This window comes from Sinocyclocheilus rhinocerous, unplaced genomic scaffold (assembly GCF_001515625.1).
Source record: "Sinocyclocheilus rhinocerous isolate Xijiao unplaced genomic scaffold, SAMN03320098_v1.1 scaffold1065, whole genome shotgun sequence".
Lineage (NCBI taxonomy): Eukaryota > Metazoa > Chordata > Actinopteri > Cypriniformes > Cyprinidae > Sinocyclocheilus > Sinocyclocheilus rhinocerous.
The window spans coordinates 681,954-700,685 of record NW_015628720.1 but is presented as its reverse complement, the minus strand read 5'-3'; the positions used below and the strand labels follow the sequence as shown (position 1 = coordinate 700,685).

The window sequence follows — 18,732 nt, the reverse complement described above, 5'->3', positions numbered from 1 at the left end:
GGCGGGGGGGGATGGGGGGTCGGGGGGGTCGCGATAAGAGCAGAACAGGAGTTGGGGCTGGGGGAGCTTTACTGTAAAAAACGGTCATATAAATCTAATAAATACCCCACAGCATCCGTCACGCCGGCCATTTTCTGAACGCTATTATTAGTAATTTTTTGATTCCATTCTGGCAGTGGGCCACACACAGGCTCATAACAAAGTGGCGACCTAATGTGTCGCAAAGCGGTTCAAGAGGCTGACGACGGAGGGCAGGCGGAAGAGCCACACTCTGGAAAGACCTGACACGACAGAAAAAGAGGGCCATTAAAAATCAGACTCCCTAATAAATGCAGCGCCACTAAAAAATAATGGCTGGCTTGTGATGAGGGTCAGCCTCGTTTTGCGAGCTCATTCTCCGCGTTCATCTTCTGCACCGTTGTCGCCCTGCGCCGACACGAACTGCGTTCAAATGCAAATAGCAACATCCTGTTTCTCATCTGTAAATGGGCAATTAGTACGGACACTTTTTGTTTTAAATGCTCCATATTTTATTGTTATTGAAATGTCAGAGTCTTATTTAGCTGTGAGATGAATAATAAATAAGGTGTAATTACTGTCCTAAATGAGCTGCATGGGTCAGTCTCTCTCCTTCTCTCACTAATTAGATGTTGTAATTAGTTTTTCTGATAGATCAGGAAGGTCTGGGGGGCCCTGGTAAGTGTGTGAGGGGTGAGACAACTTTGTACAGCCCCCCGTGTGCTGTTCATTAATGCCATAGCTGTGGGTGAAGCTCTTTTATGACCCTCCTCCCCTTCCCACAAAGATGTGACCAACCAGATCAACCAGCGGACCCTCCACACAGGAACCACTGAGCTCATTTACAGCCTCAAATATGATTTTAGCTACTAATGGTGAGGGTGTAATGCTTTTCACAAAGCTAGCTTTGGAAAACTAGTGAAAACAAAGAGTATGTTTTATGGGATAATAATATTTCAGTCTTTCTACTTTAAAATTGCACAGTTATTTAAATGTTACTTGCCATTTCTTTGCAATTATTTGCAAAATTTACTAGCAATTTCTAAGTGAAATTGTATATCCTAAAACATGACTTTAGCTGCAAATTTCGCAGCTGTAATGCTTTTCACAAGGCTAGCTATAGTGTAATTTTGTTTCGAAGAGTATGTTTTTCTACTTTAGAGCTGCATGTTTATTTCAGTGTGTTACTTGCCATTTCTTTATAATTTCTTAGTGAAAAGTTATAGCCTCAAATATGATTTTAGCTAGTAATGTTGAGGCTGCAAAGCTTCTTGCATGACTAGCTATGCAAAATTATGTCTCCAAATGTCAAACTCAATTTTTAGGTTTTCTTAAGTAAATATTAGTAGTGCTTGCCGATGCAAAACATTACAGTGCAAGGTGTTTGCCAAGATAGTTGTCAAGTTGGTTTTTGGGTGCTAGGGTTGTTGCTCAATACCACTACATAATAATCATAAGGTTGTTTGCTTATAATAGCCTGACTCTCCTAAAGCTGCACAAGTATCATGTCCGTGGTGCAAACAATGCCGGACAGTGCACATTTATGTCCTGTTGGAATGATCACATTTATGAGTTTGCAATCCCACTATCAAGGTGTAACTACCAAACTTGGGACTTTTTTTAAGCTTTGATATTTTTGAGCTGCAGGGTGAATAAATTAAGGAAAATGAAATAGGCCATTTTTATATTAATAATATCTTATAATAATATTTAGCTACACTTTTAAGATGTCCTTGTTAAAATGTAATTATACATTCAAGTACTGAGTAATATTAATTAACAGCATGTACTTACTATAAGTTTGGTTTATGGTTAGTTGCATGTAATTACGCATAATTTGCTCTTATTGCTATCGTAGGAAAATGATTTGGTACCTAATATGTATTGTATTAACACCAAAAAAAAAACATTCTAGCCTTTGTCATAAAGTGAAAAATAAAGTGGAGAAAGTCAATTTCACTCTGACCTAAATTATGAATACACATTGTGAACTCATATCATGCAGAAATTGAGATTTCTTAACTGGTAAGTAGAAACTTCTTAGGAGGACTTGAATTCAAAATGAATAGTTTGTGTGAAGGTTTTCAAAAAACTAAAGTATGAGTAATAGTAAAAGTGACGTGTGTATTTGCCAGAACCACTGGCAAGTCGAGAGGTGAAGAGAAATGAAGTGCCTAGAAATAGAAACAAACAGGACACGTATTGAGATGCATGAAGGAAGTATTAGGCAGACAAAGAAATAGAAAGGCAAAAAGACAATTAACTTGAGTGCCCCAGGTCAACACCACTAACTAAACGTGTCCTGCTGTGGGAAATAAAACAGCGAGCCGCACATTTGTGGCTGTGGCTTTATACGGATCCGATCTGGGCTGGTAAAAATGTCTACCCAGTTCTAATTATAGAAGGCCTTACACACTTCAAGACGACACACACATACACACACTTTCCCTTTACCTCCTTTCTCCTTCTCTCTCTCTTTGCAACTCACTGTTGGCCAGGTTACACTACACATCTCTCCCTAATCAGCAGGCTCGCCTCACAGACCCGTTGCCATAGTAATATGCTGGCTGGTCGACATGGCAACCGCTCTGAGGTCCACTATTAAAATGATGAGAGAGGGAGCGAGAGAGACTGTCCAAGATAGTGCAGGGGCATAGATATATGAGCGAAGAAGGGAAAACGGCAAAGAAAAACGAATAAGAGGGGATTCGGGGGAGGGGAATGGAGGAACACTGCACATGCCATTGTGTTTCACGTAGCCTGATAGAACGCAACGAAACAGTGCCATTAAGCTAATGACGTCAGTCAGTGGATTTACAGCTCACACGCATAAATTCATACACATGAGACATGCCTGTGCACTCTCCTCTTAATCTAGAGAAAGCCATCGTAAACTAATATAGCGTTTTATTTAGCTACTTAGGTCATTATTGCCTGTATACTTCAGACACACCTGTAGTATGAATTAATATTTATGAAATATAAAGCATTTTTTATGGACTGCAGGACCATTATCATTATAAGCTGCAATATGATTACAAGTCGTAATATATGGGCGAACAAAATGACATGAGGGTTGATAGTCTCAAAGATACCATCAAAATCCCACAATCAGACTTAAGAGTTAAGAAAGAGTTCAAATATTCCAGGTTAAACACAAATTAAGGTCTATTCATGCCATCTGTGGCATATGACATATCATTTATTGTGTATATATTCAGTAAATAAGTAGACAAATTGTTGAAATTAATAAAATAATAAAGTTTTTATGGTCACACGGTCAGAAAGAGGGAGACAAATGGGTAACAAAAATGCACAAATAAAAGTATATCGGTTGCCTTACATATATAATTTCCAACCTGTTTTTACATACTTTAGCTTGTAAAAACAGGTTGGAAATTATATATGTAAGGCAACCGATATACTTTTATTTGTGCATTTTTGTTACCCATTTGTCTCCCTCTTTCTGACCGTGTGACCATAAAAACTTTATTATTTTATTAATTTCAACAATTTGTCTACGGGGGGGGGGGGGGAATGGAGGAACACTGCACATGCCATTGTGTTTCACGTAGCCTGATAGAACGCAACGAAACAGTGCCATTAAGCTAATGCATGACGTCAGTGGATTTACAGCTCACACGCATAAATTCATACACATGAGACATGCCTGTGCACTCTCCTCTTAATCTAGAGAAAGCCATCGTAAACTAATATAGCATTTTATTTAGCTACTTAGGTCATTATTGCCTGTATACTTCAGACACACCTGTAGTATGAATTAATATTTATGAAATATACAGCCGTTTTTATGGACTGCAGGACCATTATCGTTATAAGCCACAATATGATTACAAGTCGCAATATATGGGCGATCAAAATGACATGAGGGTTGGTGGTCTCAAAGGCACCATCAAAATCACACAATCGGACTTAGTTAAAGAAAGAATAAGAGAGTTAAAATATTCCAGGTTAAATACAAATTAAGGTCTATTCATGCCATCTGTGGCATATGACATATCATTTATTGTGTATATATTCAGTAAATAAGTAGACAAATTGTTGAAATTAATAAAATAATAAAGTTTTTATGGTCACACGGTCAGAAAGAGGGAGACAAATGGGTAACAAAAATGCACAAATAAAAGTATATCGGTTGCCTTACATATATAATTTCCAACCTGTTTTTACAAGCTAAAGTATGTAAAAACAGGTTGGAAATTATATATGTAAGGCAACCAACATACTTTTATTTGTGCATTTTTGTTACCCATTTGTCTCCCTCTTTCTGACCGTGTGACCATAGAAGCTTTATTTAGCCTTGAATATTCTGAATAAAGCATATAATACCAAGAAAATTCCATTCCATGCAGTATAGCTGTGTTTCTCCCTCGACTGTTTATGCAAACGTGTGTAAGTCATTCTTCTTGATTTGTTGGTGTGTGCTGAAAGCAATTTCACAATTTCACACTACAGTAAAAACCCCAACAGTCTGACTTGGCACACACTCCTCACAACCAATGCTGCACTTTGCCTGAACTGTATAAATATATAGGTTATTTTTGACACAAATCAAGCTAAACAGAATATGAAGTTTGACTCATCAGCTCTGTCTGACTTCCTCTCCTTTCTACTCTTTGTTTATCTGTCTGTCCCTGTTCCTCTGCATCCTGTCTTATCTTCCTCTCCCTCTTCTATCCTGGTTCCACTCATTCACTTTCTCTCCCCCTCTGTCCGGTCGTGTCTATCTCTTCCTCATAAAAGTCATGTCACAATGAGTGGATGCCAGTCGGGTTTCAAACACACTCAGGCAGTTTGTGTCAGCGCACGTGACATTCCAGACAGGCTCCGTCTCATTGAGCCGGGTTTTATGAACGATCTCTCATTGATGTCTCTCTGTCCTCTCACATTACCACACTAGTGCACCATTCACTGACAATTACAATGAGTTTAAACAGAGTAAGAAAGTGCATCATTCTCTTAATGCAATTACAGGATGTATATGCACAGAAAACACACACACACAAACATGTATTTGTATGCAACAGGGTGAGAGAGCGAGCGGAAAATGTTAATTTATCATGCAACACATGTCCCAGGCCTACCCTCACCCAATCTGACACTGGAACTGGACAGGACAAAAATTGGATTCAGCCTACACGACTTTTTTTTTTTTTAACCTGCAATTAAAATAAAAGTATTTGTTTGCATTTGACTCTAAAAAAAACAAGATTCAGCACTCTGTTTTGTGCATCATGTTGATAATAACACCAGAGAGAGCTATTGTAATTGTATAATAATAATAGAGTAATTGAAATTGTATTGTAAATTGTAACTAATTCATAAATATATTTATTTATTGCACATTAAGTGTGTTTAAATTGGATTGCAATATTTGAAATGGTTGCAAAATAATTTAATTGGATTGCAAAACTTTGAAATATCTAAATATGGTGTATGCTGCTAAAAATCCTTAAGCTTGCATTTAAAGAGACTTGGTAGGAGATAATTTGGCCTGATAATGCAATGCAACGTTTTATAGTTTGGCTTAAGTTTCCAAATACTTTTTAGGGTCACCATTTACACACGTTTTGATCTGCGTTTCCATTCGAATCTTCCAGTGTCGGCTCTTTGCGGCCATTTGGAGTCTTTCTTAAATTTCAGCCTGTAAGCAGGCCTAACTTCACCGCCAGCCTGCAGGAGTCTGGACTTAACCAGTGCTGGCTGATCAATTAAAACAGTATGAGACCCATTAAAAACCATCTGCATAGGCAATTTCAGATGTGGAACAGCTTCCATCTCACGAGCAAGATCTGCATCTGATCGGACATTGTGCATTTATCAAACATAGCACTGGAGCATGACTACCACTTCACAGTTCACATAAAACAGGTACACGCATGCAAGCAAACACACACTCACACATGCACATCCTCTAAGTCAACTGCTGTGTGCACACATAAGTGTACGTGAGCCCCAGAGTGATATCTTTTGTTCGACGTGGGGGCCCCATAATTAGTATCGATCAGCCCATTATGGTGTATTAGCCTCCAATTGGACTTCCCTAAGTTTAAAGTCAAGTTCATTGGCTGGCAAGTGACAGCAGTTTAAGTGAGACATTGAGCACCCCACCAGGCCGTAGAACAATGGAGAACTGTTTCAGACAAGAGCCATCAAGCCACGGGCGAACCATTGCACTACAGAGAACAGAGAGATAATCTCGCTAACAATGGCCTCAAATGCAAAATTTCATCTATTTTCCTGATAGATGGCGGCGGGATGGTAAACTGATCTGAGACTAAACCATTAATGCTTCTGAAGAATGTATCAAAGTCAGGAATAAATTAAGTAGGAAGAGGAGACGGGAAAAGACAGAATGTATCCGCCGCTGTGGAAGCGCTTCACGCACCTTCTGTTCTCCGTCAGCGGCCTTCTGTCCAAATGAGATTTGACGTTCTCCAACTTCGAAAACAGCTCCGTCTGCAGTGCCTCAGTGCGGCGAACCGCTGCCTTGCAGACCCCCGTTCGGAAGGGGGATCGTGTTTGTACAGATTCAATTAGAAAGTGCAAACAAAGGAAGCCTTTGACAGACTGCCGTAATACAAAAGCTTAGCGAGGCCTGAGAAAGCATCCTATTCATTAACGCCCTCAAGTATTTAATAACTTGCCCGGCTCTGCTACGCAAAGATGGATATACAGATCGGAACAGATAAGGGAGACTGGGAGAAAGCCCACAGACATGGGCTGTTGATTACACTCTGCTGCCTGGTCACATGATCGCTCCACCAAGACTATAAGGAATCAACTCCCAATTAAAGGGGGCCCAATTTGTCAGATCCCTAAGTCCTCACATCTCGCCACCCTACAGTGTCCTCCACCCTTGCGCCCAGGTATCGGTCTTCATTTAGAGCGTGGTGCTCAGCATTAAATGGAAATCAATGGTGTAAGTTTAGCAAAGAGTTAATTACTGCTGGGCCTCCGATTGATCCGGGCCCCGAGTGTTGGCAACAAAGAGGGGCCATTTGTCTCATTCATCTGCCATTAAAAATGAGCCAAGAAGGAGGAAGAGATGGAGATATATATACAGCGGAAAGAAGGGGGGGGGGTACATAATCATAAATTGGATGTACAAATCTAGAGTAGCAACTAGTGAAACTGGTATCTCTGCAGCATTATGTATGATATTTTCAATGTTAATCTAGTAACCAGGGGCATTACTAGACCCTTTTTACTGGAGCATGAGCACTACTGAAATACCGCTGTGCCCCAGTAAAATATTACTGATTGACATATAGACCTATTGGCCTGAGAATCACCCCCCCCCCCCCCCCCCTTCCTCATATCAATACCGGACAATATCTTTCAATGATCGCAAATATGCAAGCCCTCAGCACATCCTGATTTACACAAAGATATATATTTATATGCGCAGATCTGAATCCCACACCATAATGCATTCCAGCAGCTGGCCTGCTTTCCTTGTGAATTTTGTGAATGTGCCGTTCCTCGTTTTGCAGCATCCTTCCAATTAAAAATGTCCTTGAGCTGCTGCTCCACGGCCTTTGGCTGATTGCTGAGTAGAGTCCGAGCAGGGCATGCAATCAGTGGCCAAGCCACGAGGAGTGATAGGCTGAGTGAAAAAAGTGCACATACACAAGTCCAACACACTGTAAAACAGGGATCTTTGAGTGTGTGTGTGTGTGTGTGTGTGTGTGTGGGTTTGGGGGTTGGGGTTGGACTCCTGTTCTGCAATTACAGCCCATCCTGCGTGGGCCCCTTCAGTCCAACACTTAAGGGTTGCTGTGATTCCTGACAGAGAAGGTTATTAGTTTTTATTGAAGGAAATAGGTGCTGGGCAGCTTGAAATGGTGCAGTGATGTGCAGGGGGGATGGAGGGGGCACTCCTGACCCTGCTCTCCCTTGGGTCCTATAGAGTCGGCTGAATGCCGGACACGTTGAGCCCATCACGCCATTCACGATTCTTCTCCAGCGTCCCCCACTCCTCGGGGTCAGCGTACCTCTCCATGGCCTTGAACTCAACCTAACCAACCCTTCCACCAGCCCTCTCTTTCTTTATTCACTCTCTCCATCCCTGGAAACCTTTTGGCTTTGACATTTTCAGCTTCTGTCCAGCCTCTCATTATGTCTCATCCCTGTCACTGTACTAATCAATACGTCTGTGTTAATTAATTAGCTCTTCTTACAGGGATGTACAGTTTTTAATCAGAAATTGCTGTCTTAAAAAAAACTCAATGTGACTCTTCATCTTACCACTGGAGGAAGCAGTGTTGTGCAGGACAGGGCAATGTTTATCCATGCACCACCAAAACATATACACATACACACACACACACACACACACACACATATATATATATATACAGTATATATATACAGTATATATATATATATATATGTTATAGATGATAATACCATGCTCACAATATATTAAAAAAGCATCATAAAATATATATAAGCAGCATTTAATTTAAGCTATGCACTATATTTCTGCAGCTACAGCTTATATAAGAACTGTAAACAGTTATTGACTGAAATTCTTCTCCTCACAGTTCTCAAATCTTTTTCAAAATGATGTTTAAAGCTATATGCTTATGTCATAATCAGCCACCAGACATATGAGAGCCAATGCAATGTGACATCACATCTTGCAGTGGCAAATATTTAAATGAGTGTTATTGAGACTTGCAATATGGGTAATTTTACAGTACTTCTATAATGTATTTTTGTTGCTTGGCAGCTGAAAGACAGTACAGTATAAATGCAGTAGATTGACTACTTTGAATCTGTAGCCTGCCATTCTACAAGCTACGTTTACATTTATTCATTTATACAAAACAACTCAAAAATTAGCAACATGACAAGCAATTTGTCATAGAGCCAACAATATTCATAATACACAATACCACACTTAGAAGAAAAAAAAACTAGATATTTCATAACAAGCATCTTTCCCAACATGTGAAGAGTTAAAAATGGACCTAGAAACACAAGCTTTTTTTCTAAAGCAGCAGAACTGCGTGTTTGCTTTGTACGCTGTAATGACCGTTCTTATATGTCTCCTCACGTGTGTGTGTGTGTGTGTGCGTGTGTGTGTGCGCGCGTACAACAGACCAAAAGGGGACACAGAAGGCCATATTTGCCTTTGTGCAGTGGCCGTCGGTGTGTACACTGCAGTGTGTGACGTTAGTTCAGCATGTGTAAGCTATGATGTGTCTGCTGCCCTGATGAAGTGAAGTGCACGTCTACATCCAGAAAGCACGTCCATGTGGCAGCCATCTTGTGTCCATCTTGTTTCCTTTCTGATACAGAAGATCAAGTAACTGTGAGCGATCAAACACTACATGTGCATGCTAAATGTGTGTATGTGTGTGCTGACCTGCTGTGCTCATTAGTATTCTAGGCAGGTCCCTCTGCCACTGACTCTCTGCTCAACCAATAATAATGGCCTGATGGGAGTCTGATGGCCACAAGGCTTTCTCATGTACACACACACACACTCACACACACATATAATCACCGTAAAGCACACACACACACACACATATGCATCCAAACTATAATTCACAAACCAGTCCACATTTGATTTACACAGTCACTGCAGACAAAAAAAATGGAGTATAGTGAAGCATACTTAATTTATTTTTTATCTTTTATATATTTTTTGGCCTTATTAATAGAAACAGCAGAGAAATAGAAAAATAATGAATGAATGACATGGGGAAATGTTGCAAGCTGTATTTTTGTATAATGTGCCCACATGAACGCCATAGCTCAACGAATCCAACCCAGACCCATTGGAAAAACATGCCTGTGCAACATTTTTGCAAAAGATTATTGCACTGCCTCTTCCATTTTTCGTATCACTTTCAGAGTAAAAATTCACAGTGAGTGGTTGAAAGCATGTTCAGTTCTCTCCAAAACAGATTAATGTGAATGTGTCAACATTTCATTATGATGGTTGTTGGACATACTGTTTGGAAATTAAATCTGCTAAAAGGTTAATGTTTGCATTTGAACATACCATGAGTGTTAATTAAAGCAAACATGAGATAAAAAATGAATTTGCAACCATGCCATGTTAGCGTGATTTTACAAGTCTTTAGGCTATTTTTATAAAGTGGCATAACACGGTACCTCAGTGCTTTGAATTGTAATAATGTACCAGGTGAGCTTACAAGCAAGTTTACTATGTCAAAACCAGTCATACACATGGAGCTGATTATGTGATTCAAGTGTCAAAAATATATTAATTTACAAATCTTGAAAACTGTAAAAGTGTTTTGAGGTCATAGCATACTATTGTGAATGGAATTGCTCAAAATAAGACTTTGTTAATTGATAATCTTTCTCATAATCATAATTGTTTTAAAAAAAAAATGTAAGTAGAGGCACATGTTTCAAAAATGACTATGTTGAATGCACCAGAGCACAACTGATTTGTCATTGGCAACACTATTTTCTTTCAATCACTGATTATAATTTGAAAATGAAAATCTAAATCAGTCTGTTGTAACAACATGAAATAAAACCCGACATACAAACAGTGGACTGCGATAATAGATACGCTTTTAGCATTTTTAGGGGTGCTTTTTTCCTCAGAACCTCTTGGGACACAATTTGATCAATTTATTCATCCCACAGAGTTATTGAGTAAGCAATTAAACGAGAGGTTTGGCTCCTTTTTCGCTCTCCGCTGAAGTTGCCGCAGTTATTCGGACTGTTTAATTGCCTTTTCCACAAACGACGCTAGTGAACCGCTGCCCCTCTTTGCTGATGGGCAGGAAGTGAAGAGAGGAGAAAATGAATGTCACTACACAGCTTGTAAATTAAAACAAGGCCGACAACAGGCTCTAACTTAACCGAGGAGAAGATTGGCCTGTGTCTGGAGTATTACTACTCATTTAGAGTCCCTGCCCACTGCAAAAACCTTATTAGTGTGTGGTGTGTTGTGCTAAGTGAGTGTGTTATTAAAACTCTGAAGTATTTCTTCCTAAGTCCAGCGACAACCAAATCCAAATACAGAAAGAAGGGCCAAACGCAACAAAACTTTCACAAAATGTCTCTAGCTTTATCTTTCTGTGCTCTGTCTTTGTCTTTCTTGCTCTCTCTCTCTCTCTCTCTTTCTGACCGCAGGCTAAGTGAGTGCCGGGCTGGGCCGGGCTCCCTCAGTGGCAGCTAATGTTCCTGACCCAGCACTCCCCGAGCCACCTCCAGCCCTCCAGGCCTTTGAAGGGCCGGCCTGCTCTAAGGTCTCCTGACGGCTGGTGAGGAAATTTGCAGGAACAACTGGAAGAGGCCTGTGTTTATTCAGCTCCCTTTAATGAGGAGAGAGAGGGATTATCGCTGGCCTGGATCTCCCCTGGAACGAGAAGGAGGGGAAAAAACAAAACACAAAAAAAAAGGAAAACGAAAGAGAAAACGGACGCTCCACATGTTGTTCTACTTCTGACCACTCCAGCAGATTTTCAACACAAGTGAGGGAGCGAGGGAAAGGGAGGAGGGGGAAAAAATGAGAGAGCGGGGCCTGCTGTGCCCATGTATTTCTAGTCTGCTTTCTGCACTTCCACATCCAGATGTTCCTATTGCAAAACCAGTAGGGAGGTAAAGATCTCTCACGTGGAGCGCTAGTCTCACAGATGTGTGAGGATTAGGCTTAAAGCACAATACTTCAGAGGTTACGAAACACTTTCATGGATCATCTACATCAGGGTTGTATAAAAAAATAATGAATGAATGACATGGGGAAATGTTGCAAGCTGTATTTTTGTATAATGTGCCCACATGAACGCCATAGCTCAACGAATCCAACCCAGACCCATTGGAAAAACATGCCTGTGCAACATTTTTGCAAAAGATTATTGCACTGCCTCTTCCATTTTTCGTATCACTTTCAGAGTAAAAATTCACAGTGAGTGGTTGAAAGCATGTTCAGTTCTCTCCAAAACAGATTAATGTGAATGTGTCAACATTTCATTATGATGGTTGTTGGACATACTGTTTGGAAATTAAATCTGCTAAAAGGTTAATGTTTGCATTTGAACATACCATGAGTGTTAATTAAAGCAAACATGAGATAAAAAATGAATTTGCAACCATGCCATGTTAGCGTGATTTTACAAGTCTTTAGGCTATTTTTATAAAGTGGCATAACACGGTACCTCAGTGCTTTGAATTGTAATAATGTACCAGGTGAGCTTACAAGCAAGTTTACTATGTCAAAACCAGTCATACACATGGAGCTGATTATGTGATTCAAGTGTCAAAAATATATTAATTTACAAATCTTGAAAACTGTAAAAGTGTTTTGAGGTCATAGCATACTATTGTGAATGGAATTGCTCAAAATAAGACTTTGTTAATTGATAATCTTTCTCATAATCATAATTGTTTTAAAAAAAAAATGTAAGTAGAGGCACATGTTTCAAAAATGACTATGTTGAATGCACCAGAGCACAACTGATTTGTCATTGGCAACACTATTTTCTTTCAATCACTGATTATAATTTGAAAATGAAAATCTAAATCAGTCTGTTGTAACATAACGTGAAATAAAACCCCGCGTACAAACAGTGGACTGCGATAATAGATACGCTTTTAGCATTTTTAGGGGTGCTTTTTTCCTCAGAACCTCTTGGGACACAATTTGATCAATTTATTCATCCCACAGAGTTATTGAGTAAGCAATTAAACGAGAGGTTTGGCTCCTTTTTCGCTCTCCGCTGAAGTTGCCGCAGTTATTCGGACTGTTTAATTGCCTTTTCCACAAACGACGCTAGTGAACCGCTGCCCCTCTTTGCTGATGGGCAGGAAGTGAAGAGAGGAGAAAATGAATGTCACTACACAGCTTGTAAATTAAAACAAGGCCGACAACAGGCTCTAACTTAACCGAGGAGAAGATTGGCCTGTGTCTGGAGTATTACTACTCATTTAGAGTCCCTGCCCACTGCAAAAACCTTATTAGTGTGTGGTGTGTTGTGCTAAGTGAGTGTGTTATTAAAACTCTGAAGTATTTCTTCCTAAGTCCAGCGACAACCAAATCCAAATACAGAAAGAAGGGCCAAACGCAACAAAACTTTCACAAAATGTCTCTAGCTTTATCTTTCTGTGCTCTGTCTTTGTCTTTCTTGCTCTCTCTCTCTCTCTCTCTCTTTCTGACCGCAGGCTAAGTGAGTGCCGGGCCGGGCCGAGCTCCCTCAGTGGCGGCTAATGTTCCTGACCCAGCACTCCCCGAGCCACCTCCAGCCCTCCAGGCCTTTGAAGGGCCGGCCTGCTCTAAGGTCTCCTGACGGCTGGTGAGGAAATTTGCAGGAACAACTGGAAGAGGCCTGTGTTTATTCAGCTCCCTTTAATGAGGAGAGAGAGGGATTATCGCTGGCCTGGATCTCCCCTGGAACGAGAAGGAGGGGAAAAAACAAAACACAAAAAAAAAGGAAAACGAAAGAGAAAACGGACGCTCCACATGTTGTTCTACTTCTGACCACTCCAGCAGATTTTCAACACAAGTGAGGGAGCGAGGGAAAGGGAGGAGGGGGAAAAAATGAGAGAGCGGGGCCTGCTGTGCCCATGTATTTCTAGTCTGCTTTCTGCACTTCCACATCCAGATGTTCCTATTGCAAAACCAGTAGGGAGGTAAAGATCTCTCACGTGGAGCGCTAGTCTCACAGATGTGTGAGGATTAGGCTTAAAGCACAATACTTCAGAGGTTACGAAACACTTTCATGGATCATCTACATCAGGGTTGTATAAAGTTCAGAATTGAAAAATTGTCTCTCTTTCAATACATACATTTACAATACACCCCACAGGAAGCTGAACTGAAATGACAGGAAGAGGAATTTACTGATTTGCAATTCAAAGAAAGTAATGCATTTCAGGAAATTAAATGTTCAGATAGATAGATAGATAGATAGATAGATAGATAGAGAGATTTATGTTTAAAAAAGGCAGCTGTGGTTGCCAGACCTGTAAAAAAAAAAATATGATATCAATATAAGTAATAAGTTTTACATTTTATTTTATTTTTTTCCTGTTTTCACTGCAGATTTGTGACTTGCTCTTTTTCATTTCCAAAAATCTTTTTCAAGGCATTTTACACTTTCTTCAAAACGCACAAACAAGTTCAAAACTTGTCATTTTCTAAATTAAAATTACAGTCATCTGAATTTCTTTGAATTTCAATACATTTAAATTCCACGTCCTTATATCTAAATTCCTTGTTTGCAACCTCAGTTAGAATATTCTTTATTTTTAATTTTTTATTGAGCTATTATTTTGACAATCACATCTAAAAATACTAAATTCAAGATCCAATGCAATGACCAAAGGCACACAAATAACAGCACAGATGGAACTTGCTCCATCGCCCCACCCCATACTAATTTGATTTATCTCTTGCATATTGAAAGGCACAACTCTAGAAGATGTCTAGTTGTTGACAGCAAGCTGACCGAGTTCTCTTAAACAGTGAGACAGCACCAGTGGATCAATAGGAGTGTCTATTGTCCACTCATTGAGGAGAGCATTAGAACTGCTCATGCTGTATCATGCGTCCTTCACTAATGCAGGTCAGAGGTCAGGAACTCTAACCCTACAACACACAGCTAACACATGAGTCGAACTCGATCGCCAGAGGCTGTAGCTCTGAGTTGTGCTGAGCAACTGCCCCTTCCTCCACTCAGGAGTGGAAGTGCAAACAACCCACTGCTTCATAATCCAGATCAACCTCAGACACGCAGGATGACCTTTGGCCTCTGACCTCCATCCAGTGTCTCCAAGTTCAAGGCTAGGCTGGGGTGAGATACAGAGAGATTAGAAGAAGGACTTGAAGAGCAGCCATGTGGCCAGCAAAGACCCACGGACCAACATCGGTTTACAAATTAAGAGACTGTTAGCCTGTGTGTGTGTGTGGTTTGCTAGAAAACATGTTGCCAAAACACTTTCACTCTCCATCTGGTTCCCCTTTGAGAGCGCAGGCCTGTTGGTTTACAAGTCTACCACTTCAGAGCCATAAAACTGCACTTGAGTGGATTAATAAATTTTAAAAAAATAATAGTAGAATGCCACTTCATTGGTGTTGATTAGCAAAACCACATAATGCCGATATCCAATTATGCAAGATTGCCTCAACATCTGTTTTTTACACTGAAAGTGTCTTTACATTTCTCATAAAAGAGAGGCTGATATTTATATGGTAATTACTCACTTGCATTTAAAACAGTGGGACTTCAATATAAAGTATTACAAAGCAGCACTCCTTTTAGGATCGTATGTCTTAAAGGCAAGTATGAAACCAGAGAGATGTTTTTTAAGCATCAATAAAACAGTAGAGAGCTTTTCTGCCTTATCACCTTGAGGGAAATTAACTAAATGCATTTAAAACCCTCTCAAAAAAATTGCAAATTATTTTAGCTAAGCTCGCATGCCAATCAATCATTTATAATAGAATATGAATGTATAATATAGTATAATAACATATTAATTACATGTTATTACAAACATTTGCACTCAAATATTTGCCATTTTATACAAAAAGCACAGCGCTGTAGTTTATCAATGCATAAATGTTCTCTGTTCCTACTTTCCCTTTACTTGCAACGACGTGACATTTTGTCATGCAGTGGCATTCCATTTTTTTACCAATAATTCTCAGTGAGTGACAGAGGCCAGGAATAGCACATGGCAAATGACTCCAGTTTGAGAGATCAATATTGTAGTGAGCTCCTTTAGATATACTGTCACATCTAAACCTGCACAAACGTCTCTGCCACAGTGATAATTCACTCTCCCAGCTAAATGCACTATGGATGCTGTGGAAAAAAGAGACGGAAAATTTGCCCACGAGGTAGGTGGCACGTTCGGAAATTACACACAGTATGACGACAAACTTCTTTTAATGATTTTGTGCGCTCAGACTCACCAACAGTCGATGAAGAGCAGCTGCAAAATCCCTTTCCTCGTTTCCTCGCAGACCTAAAAAGGACACACAAAGAAATAATCATAATCAAACAGCCTTCAATCAAATCTGAAATTCAATTTTCCTCATCCACTCCAATCAGCCGTCTCAAAGAAAACACCAAGGTCTCTAATCTCCAAGCTGACTGATCAACATTCTTGCTTGAATACTTTCTGACCGGTCCCAATCATTTCTGGCCCCAAGGCCGTACTTAACACTATATAAAATCAGCTTGTGAATAAACCTTGTAATGGACAAGCCAGGGAAAAGAACAAACCTACATCCATGACAATAGGAGGCATATTGTACCAAAGAAAAAAAAGGTGTACATCTTGACAACAATAGCACGAGGCCCTTGCGTTTGTAATATGTTGCAGACACAAACACGCACTAGGATGACCACACCGATATTTCACACCGTAACACTTCACAGCCATCTACTGTGCTCTTTATATTAAAACAATAAATACAAGAGAAACTAAAAATGTAATTGTAAAATGTACAGATGACACGTTCAGTACAGTTTTTCATTTTAAAGCAAGCATACATTTTACTGAGAATTCATTCGACCTAGTGGCCTTTGAGACCTTAAGGAATGTATTGACTGGGTTGACACAGTTACTGTACGAGGAATTGTGGGAAAACATACAGAAAAGACACCCACCAGTTTTAAAATCCTTCTGTCCTTCTACTACTTTGTTCTCGCATTTTAAAAACAAACTTACAAATTTATAATTTGCAAAGAAAGGGCAGTTAAGACATTGAATTAAAGTAGAAAGACTCCTGTAAAACACTCCAATAATCTTTGTTTTATTTACAACTTTGAAAAATAATTTTTTACAGTGCACACTATGACATATTTTAGCGCAATAGCTTTACATGAGGTTTTATTTTCTTGTCGGTGCATTAAAGCAGCTTTGGGCCAATGTGCTAATTACTGGCTCTTTTTAATAAGAGGGCATAGGCTCACATATACATCCAGACACAGTGACAGATTTATGGTGCCCCGTGGAGGCAGTAGAGAGGACCCCTGCCTCCAATGGCCCACCACAGCCGAGTGAGATATAGTGAGGTATTGATCCCAATGCCACTTCATTTCGCAATAACTATTACACAATATTCGCTTGCCCGCTCCTGGCCACTGATTTATACTGCCCTGTTATTTGCATTAGCAGTAAGTGTTTTTCTATACCGCGGCTATGGAAGGTCTTCTCAACAGATGAAGAAACACACACACAATTCATCAATGCATATTGTGTGCACATGCATACTCAGCCATACACCTTTCACTCAGTATAATTGCATGTGCATCTCTCCTGTTCAGATCTAAAAAACAGGAATATTTAATTGCATGGATCCAGGGTTATTATAGTTAACTAAAACTAAAAACATGTTTTTTGTTAATAAAATAAATATTAGCTGAAATAATTAAATAAAATAAATACAACTTTTCATTTTGTTTAACTTGCATTAAAACAAACTAAAACTGATAGAAAAAAGAAAAACCGTACAGACTTAAAAAATAAATAAAAATAACAAACAAAAAAGATCTTTAAAATGTTCAATAAAACTAATTCAAACTAATAATAAATATATACTAGTATCTCAGTGATTAAAAAACAATCCTTTAATTAACAAATAATACTAATACTACTACTACTACTAATAATGGTATAGTAGCATGCGATATTAAATAATATATAAAAAAGTGGCATGTGAAATTACCAAAAGCTTATATTTTATACAAAGCACGACACCTTATGGGGACTGCCATTTTGAGATCACATGACCAGATTTCATCTCAATAACTCCTTATTATTGTCCACTTTTGCTCAGCCAACAAATGAATCATGACTGACAGAGAAAACATTTTTTTTATAATATTATTTGACTGAAAACTTTTCCGGTTTTGCGCGACGCTGCATCCAGGCCACTAAGTGTCAGTATAAAAACAACCTCTATATCGGCCAGCGCAGCATAAAACTGAGAATAAGCCTGAATATGCAGGCTGTTGCAGTGCTTACGATTCGTGATCGGTCAGTATCAGTTGTTTGTGACCCATGTAATCAGCGACTAGTGCTTGAAAGCAGCTCACAGTGCCAGGCCTAAGTCAGCAGACCACCTAGCGACAGGGGTGCGCATGTTCAAGCTGAACGCGTGCCGAGCTACGAAACGGGAGGGGTGTTAGGAGCCACGTGCCGAGCTGAAATTCTCATACACGTCCCCTCTGGAGGCGTCTGAGCGATGCCCGCTCCACCGCACTAAACAAAAGCACTAAACAGCCTTAATTGCTACTTGGCTGTTTTGCATCTGGAGGGTGTCAACTCGGCGGTGATATGTAAATCAGCAGCCCCGCCTCCTGCTCCCCTACCCACTGCCCAGGCATAATAAGCTCTTTATCTGCATACGGGGGCGGGCAAACGGGCAGGCTGGCTGCCAAGCTTGAGTGTGGCAATGCGGAAAAAGACACTTGTTGCCATAACGCCAGCCTGTTATGCCAAGTAGAGCGGCACAGGCAGATGGCTGGGCTCCGCTGGCAAGCAGACAATCAGACGCTGCCACTTTAATACCAGCAGGAGAGAAAAGGCACGTGGCGCCCGGGTCCACCCTGACTCACATTCACTTCATTCATGAATAGAGCCATTCATATGCACAGCCTAGGCTAATTTTATGCTAATATCGCCAGGGGGAGGAGGCAACGGAGTTAAGTGGGTGTTTGTGTGTATTGAGAGTGGGTAAAA

The 18,732-nt window shown here is 39.9% G+C and overlaps 1 protein-coding gene across 1 annotated transcript in view; it reads right to left on the bottom strand.

Moving 5' to 3' along the window:
- Nucleotides 1-18,732, bottom strand: part of LOC107738341 (zinc finger homeobox protein 3-like) — a 235,323-nt gene that overhangs the window by 201,402 nt on the left and 15,189 nt on the right. Inside the window, exon 2 of the mRNA XM_016550084.1 lies at nucleotides 15,956-16,008. The gene's annotated coding sequence lies outside the window, so the exon portion shown is untranslated. The remainder of the gene's footprint in view (nucleotides 1-15,955; nucleotides 16,009-18,732) is intronic.